Raw genomic sequence first — 23,788 nt, forward strand, 5'->3', positions numbered from 1 at the left:
CGATGTTTCCTGTCACAGAGGTCACAGTTCGCAGTAACTGACGGGAAACCGAAGTGATATCTGCGTTTCCCATAAGAAGTATCATAGATCGTTTGCTGTTTTTAATCTGTATAAGCGATTTAGAAAAAAATTTGATCAGCCCGCTAAAATTATCTGCAGAATGATGCTATCGTTTACCATCTAGTAAAGTCATCAGAATATCAAAGTAATTGTAAAATGATTGGGACAAGGTATTTGCATGGTCCGAAAAGTGGAAGTTGATCTTGAACAATAACAAATGTGAGGTCCTCTCAAATGGTTCAAATGGCTCTGAGCACTATGGGACTTAACTTCTGAGGTCATCAGTCCCCTAAAACTTAGAACTACTCAAACCTAACGTAAGGACATCACAAACATCCATGCCCGAGGCAGGATTCGAACCTGCGACCGTAGCGGTCGCGCGGTTCCAGACTGCCTAGAACCGCTCGGCCACCCCGGCTGGCGAGGTCCTCTCCGTTAGTACCAACAGGAATACGTTAAATTTCGGTTCCACTGTGAATAATACAAACCTAAAAGTTGTAGATTCAGCTAAATACGTAAGAATTACAATTACGAGCAACTTGAAATGGAGCCATCTCACAGAAAATTTTACGGGGAATGCCAACCAAAGACTGTATTTTACTGGCAGAACACTTAGAAGGGCAGCAAACCTAGTAAAGAAACTGTCTACATTACGCTTGTCAAACCCCTTTTCTATTATTGGTGCGTAGCCTGGGATCCTATCGAGATAGGACTGGCAGAGGACATAGAAAAAATTTAAAGAAGACCTGCTTGTTTTGTATTATCGCTAATTAGGAGAGAGCGTATCACGCCTGAGACATGGTGTTTTTCATTGCAGCGAGATCTTTTCACGAAATTTCAATCGCTAGTTCTTCCGTCCGAGTGCTAAAATATTTTATAATTCTGTCAGTTGCACCAAGCAGTACAGTTTCATCTGTTGTATGACTACGTGTTGTGTGGACGTTAACTGAGTATATCAGTGGAATTTTGCTGTGTGATAAGCACTTTTATTGCAGGCTTGGTTTGAAAATGAACGGCTACGTTCTAAACTAGTCATCAGTGTAAATTACATGCAGCTGTGACAGAAATTTAAATAAAGAATTATTAAAAAAGTTGTTACTCTTTCCCCAGGAAACTGTAGGAACTACATAAACTCGCATTCGGGAGGACGACGGTTCAATCACGCGTCCGGCCATCCTGATTTAGGTTTTCCGTGATTTCCCTAAATCGCTCCAGGCAAATGCCGGGATGGTTCCTTTCAAAGGGCACGGCCGACTTCCTTCCCCGTCCTTCCCTAATCCGATGAGACCGATGACCTCGCTGTCTGGTCTCCTTCCCTAAACAATCTAACCCAACCCAACTACATAAACCAAAGTATTTTGTTGAATACATAGAAGAAAATGACCATCGCAGTAAAATACGGAAATACTCAGGTGTGTATTGATTATACAACTCAGCTGACCCACCAGCGTAACTTCCACTGACAGCTCGCGACAGGCGTAAGCAACAGATTCGAAAATGGAGAGTCCTCGTCTAGTTTCAGTCCACCCTGTGATTGCACTGTTTCGAAACAATGTCTCTGCCAGCACTAGGGTCTGTCATAACCAATGGCACTTTTACAGTAATGTACATTGTTACGGCTGTAAGAAGTACAGCAAGTATTCAAACCAGTGATGTGAACCGAGCTGCAGTCGCTTGCCAATAATTAATACCTGAGGACGACATCTTGTCACCTGCTGCTTAATGTTGCGTTGGTCCGCCCCCGGTAGCTGAGTGGTCAGCACGACAGATTGTCAATCCAAAGGCCCTGGGTTCGATTCCCGGCTGGGTCGGAGATTTTCTCCGCTCAGGGACTGGGTGTTGTGTTGTCCTTATCATCATTTCATCCCCATCGACACGCAAGTCGCCGAAGTGGCGTCAAATCGAAAGACTTGCACCAGGCGAACGGTCTACCCGACGGGAGGCCCTCGTCACACGACATTTCATTTTTTCAATGTTGCGTTGGTGTCGAAATCTTAAATCACACTTGCTTAAGTCTCATGTAAGCAAGGTAAGCAGCTACTGGTGCAAAGTGTCAGATAAATATGTAAGCCACATTCAGCTTGTTTGTGAAAAGGTATTAGGTTGGTGCTTAAGTTCGTAGCGTTTTGTATGTTGGTATTCTGGTTGCTATGGTTTTATGTATCGATCGTCACTTTTTATTTGTATTTCACTGTTGGTATTGGAGTTTACTTATTCTTATTTTGTTATTTAGAGGTAGTGAGTGGAACTGTGGACGCTAGAAAATGGAGTGTCAAGTGGAGCAATCCGAACATTTCCGACGTATTAGTTCAAATGGCTCTAAGCACTATGGGACTTAACATCTGAGGTCATCCGCCCCCTAGACTTAGAACTACCTAAGGAGATCACACACGTCCATGACCGAGGCAGGATTAGAACTTGCGACCGTAGCAGCAGTGCGGTTCCGTGCTGAAGCGCCTAGAACCGCTCGGTCGCAGCGGCCAGCTGACGCAACAGTCTGTTTGAGTTCAGTAGAGGGGTGGCAACAGCGGAGGAAGCCAAGTGTCTGTGCGAGAGTTTTCACGTACCAGAGGCGAAATTGAAAGTGTAGTTTTCGACGTGAAATTCTAATAATGATGATAGTAGATTCCAGCTATGAATAAAAAGTGAATGTGGGTAAGAGGGCGGATTGGGTATGAATCATTGAGGATGTTTCTAAATGTTTAGGCAACAGAAAGGACCCATCTTAAATTTGTGTTGTAGCCAACATGTTGGAAACGTTCAAGAAGTCAGGCTGTTTGAGGAGGCCCGAGAGTCAGTTTTTAAACAGTTACCTTGATTTCTTTTCCTGAAATTTGGGATGAGTTGAGTGAGAACTAGTGGGAGCGCTTTTATCAGAAGACGATATCGTGGCCTCTGGAATACCAGTACGATGCGAGAGAAAGCAATATATGGTGCTTTAAGCTTTGTAAGATGCATTACGGGAAAGAGTGAAACTATAATCCAATTTAAATAAAGAGGTATCTTCATCTTTACTCGTTAAGGAATCCTTTGTTCGTATTGAAAAATTAAATTGCTTTTCATTCCAAATAAGTGTGTATGCTAGGAAGTACAAAACTGCCAAAATCATGTTGTGGCAGTACTTTACGTGTTAGAAAAAGGTCACATAAAAACGTGAAGATTACCAAAAACGCTGCAATCAAAGAATATTTCTTCGTCGGCCTATGCTATAAATGAAAAGCTTGTTTTTTACGGAAGCAGACTGACGACGTTCAAAACAAGAAGCACAGGCCAACAGCGCGCGCGTGCTGAAGCCAGTGAAGTAGCGCAAGTGTGCGGGACCTGAGCTGGCCCGTATATCGCTGCCCTCTCTTGACGCGACGTGCCGTGCTGGGGTTGTGTGCTGGAAACTGCCGGCCGCCGTACAGCTGGGTGCGCTTGCTGCTGAGTACTAAATTTTCATATTTACAGCCCGTAACCAGCCACGCCCGTGCGGGTGAAGGTTTCGCTGGGGCGTTTGGCTCCGTTTAAAGTATGGCGACGCCTCGGGAGGCGCAAGGTTGCGAGAACCTTACTGGCGCGGCTGTTGCGGCGTGTGAACCAGAAGTTGCGGTTTTCCACTTCCCTCTAGTTCCCTTTCGTAACGTATATGTGTCCCACATACACTTTTATCTAATTGACGGGGCACTATTACTCGCTGATTGTTTCCACCCACTGTCTACCGACCATAACACTCAAACCTCGTTCTTGAGCTCACTCATTTTGCGTTCAGCACTACGCGATTTCAGGCTGCTGTTTCCTCCATTATGTTGATGTACGAGGGGCTTTCAGTAAGCGATGCAATACATTTTTTCTCTCGGCCATTTTCGGCTGTGGGATATCGCGGAATATTCCCGCTTCAGCCCCTCTAGTGTCATGAAGTTGCGATTGGTGGCGGCGCTATAAGTGGCTTTCAAAATGGCGTCTGTAACGCAGGTGCGTGCCAAACAGAGAGCTGTCATTGAGTTTCTTGCGGCGGAAAACCAGACCTTCGCAGATATTCATAGGCGCTTGTAGAACGTCTACGGAAACCTGGCGGTGAACAAAAGCGCGGTGACTCGTTGGGCGAGGCATCTGTCATCACCGCACAAAACCTGTCCAAACTCCGGCGTGCCGGCCGGCCGCACACAGCTGCGACTCTTGCAATGTTGAAAAATGCTGACATCCGCGGGAATCAGTACGTGGACGATGGGGAGGTTATTAATGCACCAAGAAGTGTGCTGCGACGTCGACCGGTAGAGTGGTACATAGTGCGGGCATTTAGGCCCTCCCAGAAGGTGGCGTAAAGCCGTCGCACTGAACGGAGATTATATTATTTTGAAAAACAGGCTTTTGTAGCCAAAAGATTGGGGAGTAATATGGTGTATAGGAAGTTCTAACGAAACCCAGCATGCTTTAAGAAGAAAAAGTCTTGCACTACTTATTTTGGGAGTCTGGAACCGCGCTGATGCTACGGTCGCAGGTTCGAATCCTGCCTCGGGCATGGATGTGTGTGATGTCCTTAGGTTCCTTAGGTTTAAGTAGTTCTAAGTTCTAGGGGACTGATGATCTCAGATGTTAAGTCCCATAGTGCTTAGAACCATTTGAACTTATTTTGGAAATACGTCGTAAGTTCCTATGGGACCCAACTGCTGAGGTCATCGGTCCCTAGGCTTACACAGTACTTGATCTAATTTAAACTAACTTACGCTAAGGACAACATACGCACCCATGCCCGAGGGAAGACTCGAACCCCGGACGGTGTTCGTCTCAGAAGTAACACACAACCCTCATTATTTGTTTGCAGAGGGATTTCGTACTGAAGGTAAAATCTTCTGCGTTGTTAAGCCGCGTCATATTTCTTGTATGCGATCGACTTTTCGACCCCTCTGCTAGTATTTTCTTCCGGATCTCGTGGCGTCTTCGTACGATTCGCTATGTAGTGCTGCACTTAGGGCAGGGCAACGAAATCGACAACGTATTCTCTGCATAGCCTCGTTTAATGTTCAAAAGCGGCGACTGAGCCAAGGAAAGACCTCAGTTATCGCCTAGTAAAGGTCATCATCATATTCATGGACTGGGCGATCTGCTCTGCTTAATTTTAACAGTCCACCTGTTTCTGAACACAACACACCACACCACAGTTTCGTAGAATGCGGAACATGTTACTAATGTAATAAATAAAAAAATACCTTATGCGACATAGGTGATATGATTCACAAAAATTTGTTTCGTAGACTCAGGGTGTAGTTATTTTTTTAATGTCATAATGTCTTTTATGGTCTCCTTTGGAGCAGCGCTTCACTGCACATACGAACCCCATTTCTGCTCTTTCGATCTGGGATCCATTTCTGCGGTTGTGTCACACTCTGACACCAGATATGTGATAGTCAATGGTTCGTCAGTTGTGAGTGGTTTCACTTTCGTGCTGGCCTCCCAGCGTCGGCTTGGTGGCACACTTTTAAGAGAAAATGATCTATTCTCAATGTGTCTCATATTCGTAGGTGATCTCGCAGCCAAGATATTTCGAGTCTGCATCGTGTTCTGATTTCACATTTGCGATCCAGAGTTCGTTCAAGTGAAGTCACTTCCATGAAATGCAATAATATTAATTGTTCCTCTCAATACATTACACTTTGTGAGCCAGTTTTCTGTTCTTAGACCATATGTTTAGTGTATAAACTGTAGGATAATGATGACAGATTCCAGTTTTATATAACTTCTCAATTTTTCCTACGGGCTTTTTAATCTCGTCGGCATGATGTTTATTGTTGAATATAGCTAAAAGAGTGGAACTGGGAGAGGACGTTCCTTTTAAAGACAAACACTGTAAGGTCCTCTTGGTCATCGAAAAGTCCACATAATCCTCGCTTGTAATTCGTTGTTGGAAAGTGACAATAGTCTCACTGGAATACAATGAAACTTTCACGAGCGTACCGATAAGACTTCCTTTTTTTAATTATGGAAAGCAGGCTGTTAAATTTCTTTGGACATCCGCTATAGATCAACATGATGTTGGCAACAAGAAGACGGCGCATTACGGGTATGTTGTTAATCTAGAGATTATGACTTCTATTTTGATTTGCCATTTTTCATTCACCGGCACCTGTATTCCCTTTCGTAATTGTTTAGACCATTCTGAGTCAATACCGAGTATCAGGCGAAAGGGGACTGTCTCAGTAAGAGTTGCGGACGGGATTGAAGTCTAATTCTGGCATTTAGAGTCAGTTGTCATGTGTCCGTTTAAGAGAAGAAAAAAAAAGTTAAAATCGCTGGATGCATGATATCAACGAAGTACGTCGGACGTGTGATGCATGAAACTGATTTGCGGATAGAAGAGAAGCACAAGAGTAGAAAATGGAATCTATAGAAACTTAGTATGATCAACCTCTTCTTGACGCTAAGAGATATCCTCACAACCACATCCGCTCTCTCCTCCTGAGAGAACCTCACGATGCCGATCGACCTAGGCCGGCCGTTGTGGCCGAGCGTTTCTAGGCGCTTCAGTCTGGAACCGCGCGACCGCTACGGTCGCAGGTTCGAATCCTGCCGCGGGTACGGATGCGTGTGATGTCATTAGGTTAGTTAGGTTTAAGTAGTTCTAGGGGACCGATGACCTCAGATGTTAAGTCCCATAGTGCTCAGAGCCATTTGAACCATTTTTGAGCGATCGACCACCGTGTCAGCCCCTGCCAGATGTCATTCGAAATGGATACGTAGGGGATATGAGGTTAGCACACCGTTCTGCCAGCCGTTGTTGGCTTTCCAGACCTTGTGGCCGCTCATTGTCATCCAAGTAGCCCCCCAGTATAGCCACAGGAGCGTAGATGTATCCGGTTCCAGTCTTCTCGAGGAAAAACCCTGGAAGCACGGTGGATAGGACGCGCAAGTGGAATTCTTATATACAGGGGTACTGTCTAATCCAGTGCTCTGCAAACTTCCTAGTCCACGGAGCCAAATATCAGCAGTACAACGACTGAAATTTGTTTTGAGAGCCAAATCCTTTAAAGTTAAAATACACAGGTAGTCACGTTGTTATTAACTTCGTCTATCTGTTTTAGTTCGTCGTCTCTGTATTCCAGACGATCTCAATGCCCGACACTACATATTCTTTCACTTTACAGCGCTCCTTAAAATTAATTTAATAAACTTAACACTCTATTTGAAAGTCTCAGCTATACTCTACGTAACTTCAGTGAGATTTAATATGTTACTTAAGAACGGTGTTATTTATTGATAAAATGGAATTGTTAGATCTTCATAAAATTAAACCATGACAATAACGAACAAACGCTAATGTGAACATCTCCTTCCAAAGCTTAGACAGAATTCCAGGTTGTCATCAATAAGACGGCTTCTCAGTTTACTCTTGATAAGGTTCACGCTTGAAAATGATTGTTCGCATGAATGTGTAGCGCCCAATAAGGAAAGAACAGCAAATGCTAGTTCTTTCAGGTGATTACATAAGTCACGTGTTAAAAATCAACATATGCCGCTTCATCCGGTCTTTCAAAGCAACCACTTGCGGTACGACCTAAGTTTACGTTTTTATTGCTGCAGTACTTCCAATCAGCACAAAGACGTCCAAATTTCGAGCTCCACAATTCTTTGTTTTTTAAATGCATCTCAAAGTTGCCACTGTCAATATTAAAGACAGAATAATGTAATTCTTTTGCAGTAGCATTAACAGATTCTTTTGACAAATGCTGACGTGGCTTTGCTGTTTCTAAATTCCTGAAACTTGTTGAGGAAAGCGGCCCTGATATTTAAGTGTTGTTTTTAAATAGCAAATATCAGTCTCAGAATTATTTTTATGGCGATGTTTCAACAGGTTCGGTAGAGAACGAAAGTTTCCCTTTCAAAACTTGAGCAAAAAACGATAATTTCTCTCCGAATGAAATAAGTAGCGTCGAATAAACTGAATTTCTTTTTCCCACGTAGTTCTTCATTAAGCTGATTTAAATGAGACGTGACGTCTGCCATAAAATGAATAGACTCGCCCAGGCCGAAAAACGACTTTGCGTATGGGCCCAAAAAGTTTCAGGCGCATTGTCCGCGGTCTAGTCACTCGGCATCTGCTGTACTGATTCGCTCACGAAGGACAATTCAAGGGAAGAGGAAAGTGAGATCTGTTTTGTTTTGAAGCGCGTGAGAGTTGCGCAAGGTAAGCGGGTGAGCGGTGTTGTGTCGGGTCGAGCCGGTCGGCGCCGCCCACTGCACGCCAGTGTAGGCGCAGGTGTGCGGCGTGGGCAGGCGGCAGGCTGTCCCTGCTGCAGCGCAGCGCTGCGCGGCCCAGACTCGAGACACAGGCACAGCCGGCGCGCTATTTCAGACCTTCGCTGCAGAAGGGCGGACCCCCTACCGACTCCCGGAATAGGACCTGCCGCGCCTCGTCCAGTCGCCCAGTATCGCTCCCAGCAGCGTCGCCCCATTGTGCCATAAGTGACGTCACCTCGCTGCGGATTCAATAGTTACCGTAACAACAATAAGCTGCCGCGCTAAATACACTACTCGCCATTAAAATTGCTAGACCACGAAGATGAGGTGCTACAGACGCGAAATTTAACAGACAGGAAGAAGATGATGTGATATACAAATGATTAGCTTTACAGAGCATTCACACAAACTGCGCCGGTGGCGACACCTACAACGTGCTGAGATGAGGAAAGTTTCCAACCGATTTCTCATACATAAACAGCAGTTGACCGGCGTTGCCTGGTGAAAGGTTGTTGTGATGCCTCGTGTAAGGAGGAGAAATGCGTACCATCACGTTTCCGACTTTGATAAATGTCGGATTGTAGCCTATCGCGATTGCGGTTTATCGTATCGCGACATTGCTGCTCGCGTTGGTCGAGACCCAATGACTGTTAAGAGAATATGGAATCGGTGGGTTCAGGAGGGTAATACGGAACGCCGTGCTGGAGCCCAACGGCCTCGTATCACTAGCAGTCGAGATGACAGGCATCTTATCCGTATGGCTGTAACGGATCGTGCAGCCACGTCTCGATCCCTGAATCAACAGATCGCGACCTTTGCAAGACGACAACCATCTGCACGAACAGGTCGACGACGTTTATAGCAGCATGGACTATCCGCTCGGAGACGGTGGCTGTGGTTACCCTTGACGCTGCATCACAGACATGAGCGCCTGCGATGGTGTACTCAACGACCAACCTAAGTGCACGAATGGCAAAACGTCATTTTTTCGGATGAATCCAGATTTCTGTTTACAGCATAATGATGGTCGCATCCGTGTTTGGCGACATCGCGGTGAACGCACATTGGAAGCGTGTATTCGTCATCCCCATATTGGCGTATCACCCGCGTGATGGTATGGGGTGCCATTGGTTACACGTCTCGGTCACCTCTTGTTCGCATTGACGGCACTTTGAACAGTGGACATTACATTTCAGATGTGTTACGACCCGTGGCTCTACCCTTCATTCGATCCCTGCGAAACCCTACATTTCAGCACGATAATGCACGACCGCATGTTGCAGGTCCTTTACGGGCCTTTCTCGATACAGAAAATGTTCGACTGCTGCCCTGGCCAGCACATTCTCCAGATCTCTCACCAACTGAAAACGTCTGGTCAATGGTGGCCGAGCAATTGGCTCGTCAGAATACGCCATTCACTACTCTTGATGAACTGTGTTATCGTGTTGAAGCTGCCTGGGCAGCTGTACCTGTACACGCCATCCAAGCTCTGTTTGACTCAATTCCCAGGCGTAACAAGGCCGTTATTACGGCCAGGGGTGGTTGTTCTGAGTACCGATTTCTCAGTATCAGTGCACCCAAACTGCGTGAAAATGTAATCACATGTCAGTTCTAGTATAAAATGTTTGTCCAATGAATACCAGTTTATCATCTGCATTTCTTCTTGGTGTAGCAATTTTAATGGCCAGTAGTGTATTGGCCACTCCTTTAAGAGAGCACACTGGTCGTTGTGGAGCGGGATAGATGCTGCAGAATGGTAGCAGACAGTCAGTCACCTTCCTTCCATGACGTAATTCGTGGCGGTTTCGGGGTCCGTACGTGTGCGAGTCGGCCGAGTGGAAGCAGCGCCGTAACGTGGGTCGATGTGGAGGCTTGACTGAATGACTGGTTGAGCGTTCTTATGACTTCAGCGTCAGCACGGCCTGCGAGGGGTGTGAGAAAAGTGATGACACTGATTTCGTATCTACCACAGGTTTTATATTTTCTCAAACAACTGTATTGTTCCCTTCACAATAGTTCCGTTTGGCAGCAGTACGTCGGCGAAGTCGTTCTGAGTCCTTCTTTTAAGATATTTTTCAAACTCCCGAAAAGGAAAAAAGTCACAAAGACTCAAATCATGTGAATTGGGGGGGTGGGGGAAGAGAGAGAGAGAGAGAGAGAGAGAGAGAGAGAGAGAGAGAGAGAGACTGACTGTGGAACAACAAAAATGCCTCTTAAGGTGAAAAATTCCGTGATGGAAGTGGCCGTGTGACATGAGGCATTGCCATGATGCAGCATTCAATTGTCTGCAATGTCCTTGCGGCTCACTATATTCACTCTTTTCCTGAGTCTTCTTTGTAAAACATTTAGTTGACAGTTTGTTCCATTTTCGTAACACACTACGAAACAAATCTTCACTGATAGCGCTCTCAAAAATCGTGTGATGACTAAACGGAGCTGAAACTCGGACTGAGCATCTGGAAGGTATGGACACACCGGTCTACACAAGCAGAACAACATACCGTTGCCAGATCACTCGCAGCTTCGCCAGTCCCATTACTTTTCTCAGACACCTCGATTCAACGTGTCTACAAGGAGCGGTATACCACTGGCAGCCATGTAGCGCGGCACGAGAACACTGGCCGTGAAAACGTCGTGACCGACGGGGACTGGGGTCGAATTTCGCGGCTCATCAGCGACTGCAGGTCGATATCAAAGAGTTTCCGAAGCATAGCGAAGGGAACTGCGCATCTGACAGTTCGTGCTTTGAAAAGCGCTTTTGCTCACAGCAGCACATAAAGCGGCAAGTCTTCAGTGAGCCAAGTCAACAGTAGCCGGCTGAAAGCGTGCAGTGTTTCAAGGCATCGTGTGCGCCAACGGTCGCTTGAGGCGTCTACTCGCAGTGTGTGGATGGAGTAATTCAGGCCAGAGGTAGTTCTGTGATGTTTTTCGTCCCATGCCGTGGGTGTGGGTTTACCCATTCAGGTTACCAGGATGTTTATTGCGACATCTCCATGGAGTGTATGCTGTGTACCGTCCTTTCTTCCCAGATGACAACAGCCGCCAAGAAAAATGCGTGCGACCATTTGGAAGAGCGGGTGTAACGTAGCAGTCAGTGTCTCCGCTATTAGGTAGCTTTATGCGATCTGATCATAAGTGCGTGGATTTAGCTGAATATGGCATACCTAAAAAAACTCGTGGACGCTCTTCCTCCTAGAAATAAAGCCGTTATTAAGACTAGAAGCGGTTTTACACGGTATTAGCTTGATATCTCCTCAGGTAGCATTCTTTGATTTTATTATTATTGTTTATGGCTATGCGTGATTAAACACGATGATCGTTCTAAGGTCTCTACCTTCGTGGATTAATCGCGATCTCACACGAAGGGGATTTCCAACTATCAGACGGCTGGAACGGGGTGGAGTGAACCTGTTAAGATCAACAGTGCGGCTGTTCGAAGGGGAAATAGCGGCCCCGGTTTAGAAAGACATGGCCGGGTTGGAGAGAGGTGTGCTGACGACTTGCAATTACAGCACTCCTTCCAGGTATCGCATTTACACAGGATGAAGAACCGTTCGGTTGGAAGGCATTGTACTACAATGCGGAGTGTTTCTATTTGGTTGACCATAAATTAGGTCTGATGTTTCTATATTCGTACAAGGTTATATCCCCAATTTTTTCACCTGAAATAACTTCTTAACTCATAAAAATCAGGGCTCAAGAAAGGAAGACCAGCGCGTTTTTGCAACTTGTTTAATCAGCGAGTTAATGAGTCAGCTTTGCTTTTGTGTAATGTGATTGTGATGTTTTTGGCCCAGAATGGAATATCTGGACGAGACAAAATCGTTAATTTAACTTTCTTACGGAATCACCTATCCAGAATCCCAGAAGTCCGTCACCATGACTTTATCGGCTGAGGGTGCTGCTTTAAACTTTTTCTTCGGAGGAGAAGTGGTGTGCCGTTTTGTTTCCAGTTCGAAGTGAGGAGCCCATGTTTTATCGCCTGTGAAGATTCTCGACAAAAATTTTTCACTGTCAGCCTCGTAAAGCGCAGGCAACTCTGCAACTGAATGGTCTGACACGGCCCGTCACGAATTCCATTCCTGTGCCAACCTTGTCATACCAGAGTAGCACTTGCAAACTACATCCTCAATTATTTGCTAGATTTACTCCAATTTCTGTACTCTCCTACAGTTTTTACCCTCTACCGTTCCCTCCAGTACCATGAAGTTATTTCTTGATGTCTTAACTCATGTCCTATCACCCTGTCTTTTCTTCTTCCCCTTGTTTTCCTTACATTCCTTTCCTCACCAATTCTGCGGAGAACCTCATTTCTTACGTTACGAGTCCACCTAATTTTCACCATCCTTCTGTAGCACCACATCTCAAATGATTCGATTCTCTTCTGTTCTGGTCAAATTAAGGACTATGTTTGATAGCAGTAGACTTCTCTTGGCCATGAATGGTCTGTGTGCCTGTGCTAGTCTGCTTATTATATCGTCCGTATTTCGTCCGTCGTGAGTTACATTGCTTCCAAGTTAGCAGAATCCCTTAACTTCATCTACTTTGTGATCACCAACTCCGATGTTAAGTTTCTCGCTGTTCTCATTTCTGCTACTGCTCATTACTTTCACCTTTCCTCGATTCACTCTCAATCCGTATTGTGTACTTATTAGACTGTTCATTCAGTTCAACGGATCCTGTAGTTCGCCTTCACTTTCGGCGAGGACAGCAGTGTGATCAGCGAATTTTGTCATTGATATCTTTTCACCTTTTATTTTAATTCCACTCTTGAACCTTTATTTCCATTATTGCTTCTTCGGTGCTTAGATTCAACAGTAGGGAGCGAAGACTACACCTCTGTCTTACATCATTTTTAATCCGAGCACTTTTTTCTTTTTTCCACTCTTATTGTCCTTTTTGGTTCTTGTACATATTATGTAGTACCCATCTTTCCCTCTACTTTACCCCTATGCTTCTCAGAACGTCGAACATCTTGCACTATTTTACGCTTTTTACAAGTCAACAAATCTTAGAAACCTGTCCTGATTTTTCTTCAGTCTTCCATCAGTTATCAATCGCAACTTCAGAATTGCCTCTGTGGTGCGTTTATCTTTTCTTAATTCCAAACTGATCGTCATCTAACAAATTCAGTTTTCTTTTCCATTTTTCTCTGTATTATTCTTGTCAGCAACTCGGATGGCATGAGCTGTTAAGCTGATTGTGCGATAATTCTCGCACTTGTTGTCTCTTCCGGCCTTCGGAGTTGCATGGATGTTTTTGCGAAAGTCTGATGGTTTATCGTTAGCCTCACACGTTCTACCCACCAATGTGAATAGTCGTGTAGTTGCCACTTCCTCCTGTGATTTATGAAATTATGATGGAATATTATCTATCCCTTGTGCGTTATTTGATCTTAAGCCTTCCAAATCTGATTTAAATTCTGATCTTAACACCAGTTCCTCTATCGACTCCTGTTTCTTCTTCTATCACGTCGTCAGACAAACCCATTCCCCTCAGACAGGGCTTCAGTGTATTCTTTCCGTCTATCCGCTTGTACTCTTTCCACCCTTCAGCTCTCTCCTCTGCATTTAACTGTGGATTTCCCATGGCACTCTAATGTTACCACCCTTCGTTTTAATTTGTCTAGATGAAAAGAATTTAAGAAGATTTTTAACGATCTGAAGTTAAATGGTTCAAATGGCCCTGAGCACTATGGGACTTAACTGCTGAGGTCATTAGTCCCCTAGAACTTAGAACTACTTAAACCAAACTAACCTAAGGCCATCACACACATCCATGCCCGAGGCAGGATTCGAACCTGCGACCGTAGCGGTCGCGCGGTTCCAGACTGTCTCGATCTAAAGTTATTTAATGCGTATCACCGTGTATAATTCTGTTCGAAGTAAAACCTATTTTCTAGTTTAAGCTTATTAAAATTCATTACAAAATTATTTCACACGTGTTTGCTTTGAGGAACTTGTGATTTAGTTCCGACATTTGTCTTAGATTCGACCAAAGCCTACGCATGATATCTTATTCCACACACATTTCATTTGTCAATATTTTATTGTTGATATGTATTCAGGCACGTCACAGCATTTACACGAAGCACCAAAGAAACTGATATAGGCATGCGTATTCAAATACAGAGATATGTAAACAGGCAGAACACCGCGCTGCGGTGGACAACGCCTACATAAGACAAGTGTCTGGCGCAGTTGTTACGTGGGTTACTGCTTCTGCAGTGGCAGGTTATCAAGATTTAAGTGAGTTTGAACGTGGTGTTTAGTCGGCGCACGACCGATAGGGCACAGCATCTCCCATGTAGCGATGAAGTGGGGATTTTCCCGTACGACCATTTCAGGAGTGTATTGTGAATATCAGGAATCCGGTGAGACACCAAATATCCGACATCGGCCGGAAAAGATCCTGCAACAACGGAACCAACGACGACTGAAGAGAATCGTTCCACGTGTCAGAAGTGCAATCCTTCCGCAAATTGCTGCAGACGTCTATGCTGGGCCATCAATAAGTGTCAGCGTGCGAACCATTCAACGAAACTTCGTCGATGTGGTCTTTCGGAGCCGAAGGCCCACTCGCGTACCCGTGATCACTGTACGACACAAAGCTTTACGCCTGGCCTGGGCCCGTCAACTCCGACATTGGGCTGTTGATGACTGGAAATATGTTGCCTCGGCGGACGAGTCTCGTTTCAAATTGTGTCGAGCGGATGGACGTGTACGGGTATGGAGACAACCTCATCAATCCATGGACCCTGCATGTCAGCAGAGGACTGTTCAAGCTGGTGGAGGCTCTGTAATGGTGTGCGGTGTGTGCAGTTGGAGTGATATGGGAGCCCTGATACGTCTAGATACGACTCTGACGTGTGACGCGTACGTAAGCGTTCTGTCTGATCGCCTGCATCCATTTATGTCCATCGTTAATTCCGATGGACTTTTGTGAGCAATTCCAGCAGGACTGTGCGACATGCCGCATGTTCAGAATTGCTACGAGTGGCTCCAGGAACACTCTTCTGAGTTTAAATACTTCCGCTGGCCACCAAACTTCCCAGACATGAACATTCTTGAGCCTACCTGGAATGCCTTGCAACATGCTGTTCAGAAGATATCTCCTCCCTCTCGTACTTTTACGTATTTATGGACAGCACTGCAGTATTCATGGTGTCCTCTAGCACTACTTCAGACATAAGTCGAGTCCAAGCCACGTCGTGTCGCGGCACTTCTGTGCGCTCGCGGGCGCTCTACACGATAATAGGCAGTTGTACCAGGTTCTTTGGCTCTTCAGTGTATATTTTCTGTGTCAAACTTCCTGTTCGCTAACACTCAATTGAAAATCGTTACACATTTCGCGCTGTACGTCTCTTACGCTTCCTTCAAGCACCGTGTTTCTGCGAACAGTCACATGTCTAGCTGTTTCCGCCAATAGCGGCTGTGCTGCTTCTACAATTCTCATATTTATAGCATGCTAGGTTTTGACCGGCCATTTAAGCTGCAGATTGCCTTCTTACTTTCTAATATGTAGTAGGACCTAGCGTGAACATCGATGAAGTTCACTATATGGTCAAAGGCAATACTGTGTTAGTTGTAGGAGGAAGGATAGAATTAGCGCCCCATTCATTAAAGAGGAAGCTCTATCTCATACGGACTAGAATGCTGGAGGCGAGCAGCATGTTCTTGTTGAAGGAACCGTACAAGCTTTCATCCAGAGTCATTTCTGGGAAGACATGGAAAAGTTAAATTAGAATTTGAAAATTAGAATTTGACTCCCTCGAGGGTACAGTATTAATCGCTGCTCCACTTCGCGCGGTACACGACCTGAGATGAAAGTTGGGGACGCACCGGCGTCTTCTATTCTTCTATCCCTTGGAACAAGCCATTTACTTTCGCAGTCGTGAGAAGGCAGTGCGAGAAACCGGGGCAGGTGGCTCCATGCATCTTCACGACTGACATTGTCAGATCCTCTGGTGCTACCAACGTAATGTATTGGTACGGGAGGCAAGTGCTAAACATGTCCCAGTCGACAGGTTCGGATTCCGTAATGTTGTGAAAGTGAAGTTCTAATGGCAAAACAGCCACCAATAAACGATGCGTTATCGTGGTAGAAGATAGCAGCTTCAACAGCGAACTCGCTGTTTCTTCGTTGTAGAAGACCTCGGTAACGAGTACCGGGTGTATTTATTATTTGAGTAATAAGTAAGTTTGTAATAACAATAATAATAACAATAATAATACACTAAAACATGAAAACTACCGATTGCGTTGAACATGAATGTAGGGTGTGCCTGTAAACTTCTATGCCGTGCGGTGAGGCAAGAGCATACTTGCGCGTGATACCACGTATTCTAATGACCGTGGTCTGAGATTGACTAGTTGGACAAGAACGCCGAATTCGGTTTTCCTGGGAGATATAGTCTTACACTCTCGGAAATACGTGGGTTGGAGTTCATTCCAGGTATTACATTAGGATGGGCAGATCTTAATTTGGGGTTAATGTGTGGAGAAGCTGGGACTTGCAATGAGTGCAGGTGAGTGGCCTTGTGCCTTCGTGATCATCGTACTGGACGCACAAGCGAGTGTAGGCTGTCGAAAAGTTGGAATCGGAATTCACTACGAACTAACGTGGCTTTGTATTACAAGGCTGTTCATTCCCAGTTGCCCGTTCATCATACTCGGGTAACTTGGCGCCGAAACTTGAAGTACAAGAGTGACAGTTGCCACCGCAACATGCGGTTGTTATCCGATACATTTCTGCGAATGCTCTCAGGGCCGCCACTTGTGGTCAGCTTGTGGTCTGCGCCTCGCTTGGCCGCAGTCCCACACAGCGAGCCTCCACGTTACGTCAGGCGCCGCTGACGTGACGTGTCTGCTGTCTCGTTTGCCTTCGTGTAGGACGACATCCATTACAATAATTACCCACACTTCGCAGAACACGAGCTGGCCAACGACGGGCGGACGCTGTGCAACTGATTCGCTCTTGGTCCCGTCCCCCTCTATCTCAGTTGATGTCAACAAACACAAGCATATGATTACAATAAGTTGCGCTGTGCAACTTAAGATTGTTTTCATAACGATTATTGTTATCAGAAATCCAACTTACTGAAGGTACAGAAGACAAACTTCTGAGTTTTATACAGTTTCTTAAGACAACAATAAATGGCAATGTCGGTGATGAGATATGTTTTCTACCGAAGCAATGCACCTATTCTTTTTGCTTTCATCATTTATGTTTATACGAGGAGCGTTCAATTAGTAATGCAACACATTTTTTTCTCTGCCAATTTCGTTGAATTAATGTGGAATTTGTTGTGGGACTTCGTGGAATATTCCCGCTTCAGTGTCTATAGCTTGATGAAGTTTTGGTAGTTGGCTGCGCTGTACGTAGCCATCATGGTGTTTTAACGAAAGTGCGTTCCAAACTTAGAGCTTTCACTGAGTTTCTTCTGGCGGAAAACGAGAGCACCGCAGATATTCGCAGACGCTTGCAGAATGTCTGAGGAGACCTGCCAGTGAACAAAATCACGGTGAGTCGCTGGGCTATGTGTCCGTCGTCATCGCAACAAGATAGCGCAAACCTGTCCGATCTGCCACGTGCCGACAGGCAGCAGACAGCTGTGATTCTTGCAGTATTGGAACGTGCGGACACTCTCATTCGAGGTGATCGACGGATCACATTCAAACACCTCGCTGCTCAACTGGACTTTTCTGTTGGTGATGCTCATAAAACTTAATTGGACTGTGCTTCCTCATCCACCCTACAGCGCGGATCTCACACCTTTCGACTTCCATATGTTTGGCCCAATGAGGAATGCACTGTACGGGAAGCAGTACGTGGTTGGTGTGGAGGTTATTGGTCCACCAGGTCGTTTGCTCCGACATCGAGCAGTAGAGTGATATCATGTGGGCACACAGGCCCTCCCAGTAAGGTGGTGTAAGATGGTAGCATTGAACGTAGATTATTTTGGAAAAGTAATGTTTTTTAGACAAAACAGTGGCAAATGAATAACGTGTACGAAGGTGAATACTGTACAGATTATTTTATGAGAGGCCTCTCAATTCTTGGCATTACCACTCCCGTCTTGGAATCGTTCACGATGATCAAGGGCCTCATTTACCTAGGAGAAAATGGCAATTGTTAGGTTAAAAGTCTAGACCTCTCTCGTTACATTGCTTGTCATAGCACTCTCGAGTGTAGATACCTTTCAATTACGGAGCTGGCTCTGAAAAGCCGTATGAAAAATTTTGTTCGCAAACGTGCTTAGAAACTTATTGTCTTAGAGCTGAAAGCAGTGCAGCCACAACTTAAAGAATGACCGGTTCATATTGGAGTTACGGCGCCGAAACCAGTCGCACAAAATGAAGTGTAAATACACTCATGCTCATAAATTAAGGATAATTGCAGAATGTGGTGCCACACAACGTGGCACTACACAAAACTGGCGCAAATAGCATAGGTACATAGGGAATCTGTAAAACCACGCTATTGGTGATATGTTAAGGAAACCATCCCAAAACACGTGTGCTACAAAACGCCACGGTTTCCTGCGCACGTACCCCGACATCAGTATGGGATATGATCACTATACACATGTACACAAACCGCACAACGGGTTGGCACACTCTGGATCAGGTGGTCGAGCAGCTGCTGGGGTACAGCCTCCCATTCTTGCTTGTCTGAACTCCTGAAGTGTCTTAGGGGTTTGAAGACGTGCAGCGATACGTCGACCGAGAGCATCCCAGACATGCTCGATGGGGCTTAGGTCTGGAGAACAGGCAGGCCACTCCATTCGCCTGATACCTTCTGTTTCAAGGTACTCCTCACAATGGCAGCTCGGTTGAGCTGTGCGTTATCATCCATCAGGAGGAAGATGGGACCCACTGCACCCCTGAAAAGGCGGACATTGTGGTGCAAAATGACGTCCCGACGCACCTGACCTGTTTTAATTCCTCTGTCAAAGACATGCAAGGGTGTACGTGCACCAATCATAATCCCACCCTACACCATCAAACCACGACCTCCATACAGGCCCCTTTCAAGGATGTTAAGGGGTTGGTATCTGGTTCCTGATTCACGCCAGATGAAAACCTGGCGAGAATCGCTGTTCAGACTATACGTGGACTCGTCCGTGAACATAACCTGGGACCACTGTTCCAATGACCATGTACTGTATTCTTGACACCAGGCTTTATGGCTCTCCTGTGACCAGGGTCAGTGGAATGCACCTTGCAGGTCTCTGGACGAATAAACCATGTCTGTTCAGTCGTCTGTAGACTGTGTGTCTGGAGACAACTGTTCCAGTGGCTGCGGTAAGGTCCCGAGAAAGGCTACCTGCAGTACTCTGTGGCCGTCTGCGGGCACTGATGGTGAGATATCGGTCTTCTTGTGGTGTTGTACTTGTGGACGTCCCGTACTGTAGCGCCTGGACACATTTCCTGTCTGCTGGAATCGTTGCCATAATCTTGAGATCACACTTTGTGGCACACGGAAGGCCCGTGCTACGACCTGCTGTGTTTGACCAGTCTCCAGTCGCCCTAGTATTCTACCCCTCATAACGTCATCAATGTGTGTTCCCTGAGCCATTTTCAACACACAATCACCATTAGCACGTCTGAAAACGTCTGCACACTTACTCGCTGCACCCTACTTTGTCATGCACCAAAACACCTCTGCGTACATGGACTGCTGCCAGCGCCACCGTGCGACGACCGCAGGTCAAATGCACCGCATGGTCATACCACGAGGTGATTTAAACCCGCAAACCGCCCACCAGAGCGTTGTTTCACCATGTATCAGCATTATCCTTAATTTATGAGCATGAGTGTGGATAAAAACGAAGTGGAAATGTGCAACTATTTTCGAAACAAGTAGTCTCTCAGCTAGGGACTGTCAAATAGAATTCTCCTTCGAAAGTACTGGAGATCATATACAGAAAACGCCTCCCTGAAGATTGTCCACTTGACGGACGGGGAGAGTATCCTGTACTTCCACGTTGCGGTTGTATTTATAATCAGTTTACTATTTCAGTTTTATAGCTAGGAAACTTCAGGATCATACATACCGCATCACTGTTTAGCATTTAGATACAAAATCATATGAATTTCGACGAAACTCTCCTTCTTTCCACTTTCGAACAGAGAGAGTTAGGAGATTACTTCTGAGAAGTTGGAGTAACAGTGCTTACAATAAAGATTAATACATAATAGATTTTTAAGGATGATGGGTAATCGGAGTACCTGTCATTCTGAATGTACAGTCAATTCATCCTGCGAACGGTAGTGGACAGATCAGGAGTTACTTTTTCATTGGTTTCAGGCAAAGCCCACTTCACGAGATTCCGGTGTTTCACATAATGATACAAACAGGACATTCGTCTTCCACTATGAAATATAGAATATAATGCAACGACATTGTTAACCTACAGAATACATTAGTGTGAATGCACTATCGTATTAAAAGCCACCACATTTTGTAAAACCCATTCTCTGAGAAAAGATCCTAAAATTTTGAAGTTCTCTTTTGCACAGACAGACGAAATGGTAAATAAGCCTGGGAACAGGCCTATTCATTAAACTGAAAACTACTCTAATTGAAAGAGAAAAATAGTCCTTAGTTTTTAAAATATTGCACTGTTCTTAGATGGTTGTATTTATCTCGTTCTGCTGTATATGTACGACGTCGTCATTAATGACGTTGGAATCATAGGTTGGAGAGGGCAGCAGTGGGTTCGTTGGCTCTCGTAGACATGTCAAAAAGCCACAGTCGCAGCAAATCAGAATGTTATGTACAATGGATGACTCTGACAGTTATGGACTAAATGCTCACATTAGGGACCACAAGCCGTAGCTATTATCTCAATAATTTCTGTGAGAAGACAGCACTACAAACTAATCAATTTGTTAAAAACTCAATATCCTGATGCGTCAGATCAAAGACGTATTCCGAGCCACCAGACAATTTCAGTTGTAACAAAGAACAACCAAAAGTCGTACAATTGTACTGTCATCCAATAATTAAAAAAACAACTTCAAAAGTCTTTGGAGATATACTAGAAGTTTGATGGGCGTAGTCTTCTGATGATTCAGTTATGTAAGGGGCAATCAAATGAAAAAGAGACAGATGTAGAAAGAGTGAGTGAACTGTTTTTATTTGAAAAGTGAACGCCATAACAGATCCCATTATGAGGCGAGACAATCGGTGGCTTTATGGAAAAACGTTTGCGGCCTGTGGGACCATGTGATTGTCCCCAGGCGTACACCTCATTGACTGAAGCAAATCGATGGCCTCGAATGTCTGGAGGACGTGTTAGGGCTCCCCATCGAAACTTCTGCAACATACTCAGACAAACTTAGCAACATGAGGGCGGTCATTATCCTGCAGCAGAATGATGCCGTCTGACAACATTGGCTTGGCTCTGAGCACTATGGGACTTAACTGCTGTGGTCATCAGTCCCCTAAAACTTCGAACTACTTAAACCTAACTGACCTAAGGACATCACACACATCCATGCCCGAGGCAGGATTCGAATCTGCGACCGTAGCGGTCGCGCGGTTCCAGACTGTAGCGCCTGACAACATTCCTGGGCGTTTGGACTTGATGGTGTGCTTCAGTTTTTGCAGAGTGACGTATCACTTTGTGTTAATCGTAGCGTCAGGTTCCAGAAAGTCAAAGAGCAGCGGACTCTTGCACTGACCGATAGGGGTAATCATAACTTTCCCGGTGCTGTGTGCTTGTTGTTTCGAGCATGCTGCAGAAGTTTTGCTGTGGAGCCCTTACACATCCTCCATACAGTCCCAGTCCCTCCCCATGCAGTTTCCAATTTTTGAAGCCCTGGAGAAAGACATTGGTGCCTGTCGATTTGCTTTGGACGAAGCTGTGCACACCTGGATGCAATAATCATCCCATAGGCAAATGCCAACATTTTTCCATGAAGGCATTGACCGTCTTGTCTTGCAGTGGGATAAATGTATTAACAACAATTATGATTATTTTTGAAGTATTAAATAATTTACTTACTTTTCTTCCCAGATTTCTTGTGTTTGACTGCCCCTTATATAAACCGGATCTCCAAAGATTTGATCCACATTGTTAGAAGCGAAAAAAAGAAATATCTAATGTGACATGGATGAACTTCATGTGGTTATTTATTTACGTAATTTTCTGAAAGTATATTCTTCTTTTATTGAATTATGCACACAACAATGACACTGATGGGTACATTGAGGAATAACAGAAATACTCTGTTGCCCTAAAAAATAATAAAAAGGGTCAAAACAGAATGCTTAGGCAATAGAGTAAAAATTAAGAAAACAACTTACGTATCGAAAAATAAATGATTGATTGTTCAGTACAGCAGGGATTGTAGGTAGTGTGTGTGTGTTTATGGTTTGGAATCCCTCCCAAACCCCCTTTGATCGATTTCAACCAAATTTGCCACAGAAAATGCAAGCCTCATCAGTATCAGCACTGTAAGTTTTATAACCTAGCTCCAATAGGAGCAGTGATATGGATAAAAATGTGTTTTTCCAGTTCCAAGTATAAAGGCTACACTGCGCAAGAGGCATATTGTGTGGGAGCAATATCGGCCTGCCAAATGAACCTGCTTTGAAGAGCAGCCTACATGTCAGGGGCAAGACATGGTGGTTTTTTTTTCCAAGGATCTGACACTTAGGCTGCCATGTGTGACAGGTGTGTTGTGTTAGAATAGTATCAGCCTGCTTTATCAACCTGCTTTGCATGGCAAACCGTACATCAGGCCCAAATAAATGATTTTCAGGCCCCTGATGTGTAGCCTTCCTTGCATGACTGGTGTGTTGGAGTAGTATTGGGACTAAGATGGAAGGGTGAGAGAAAGATGTGGTGAGAGAGGAGGTGGAGGAAATGGACAAAGAGAGGGGAAGAGTATATGAATACACAAAGAAAGGGGGAGGTGGAGATAGAGATAGATAAAGATAGAGGAGGGGGATAGATATACTGAGGTGGATGAAGTAGACACTGAGGGGAGGAGGAGATGTGTTCAATATATGTGTCAGACACATATGCAGGCAAAGCCGTGGGGAGAAGGCTGTAGGTAAATATAATTATTTTTTGAAAGAATAAACCGCCGTTTTGACTGTTGACTCAAGACCATCGAAAACTTTTTAAACATAATTAGTTCCTTAATATTCTTGTAGTTGACCTCTCACGCGCTTTTACGTCCAAAGAATGTCTGCTTGTCGAGTAAACCGAGCGGAATTTCTTTTGTGTACCCTTTACTGATTTAAAGTGTACTCAGTCGGTCGGCAGCTTTTCAGCTTAAGCTTTAGTAATGTACAATCGTCGAATGGCGTTCACGAAACAACGGACTGTCTGTTTGCTTTTTATTATTTGTGATGTGTTCTAATTTCTGTAACGAGGAGAAAGGTAAAGCTGGGAATAAGTTTTGTTACAGTAAAGACGGAATTCGGACAGTGTACAGCGACTTTGTGTACAAGTTGAATATTTTTGGCAGGCTGTTAGGGTTGTTGTGTTGGCCTT

General features: G+C 44.9%; 1 protein-coding gene across 1 annotated transcript in view; it reads left to right on the forward strand.

Annotated features, from left to right (window-relative positions):
- Window positions 1-23,788, forward strand: part of LOC124788853 (mucin-4) — a 258,570-nt gene that overhangs the window by 84,320 nt on the left and 150,462 nt on the right. The gene's annotated exons all lie outside the window — the stretch shown is intronic.

Source organism: Schistocerca piceifrons, chromosome 3 (assembly GCF_021461385.2).
Source record: "Schistocerca piceifrons isolate TAMUIC-IGC-003096 chromosome 3, iqSchPice1.1, whole genome shotgun sequence".
Classification (NCBI taxonomy): Eukaryota; Metazoa; Arthropoda; class Insecta; order Orthoptera; family Acrididae; genus Schistocerca; species Schistocerca piceifrons.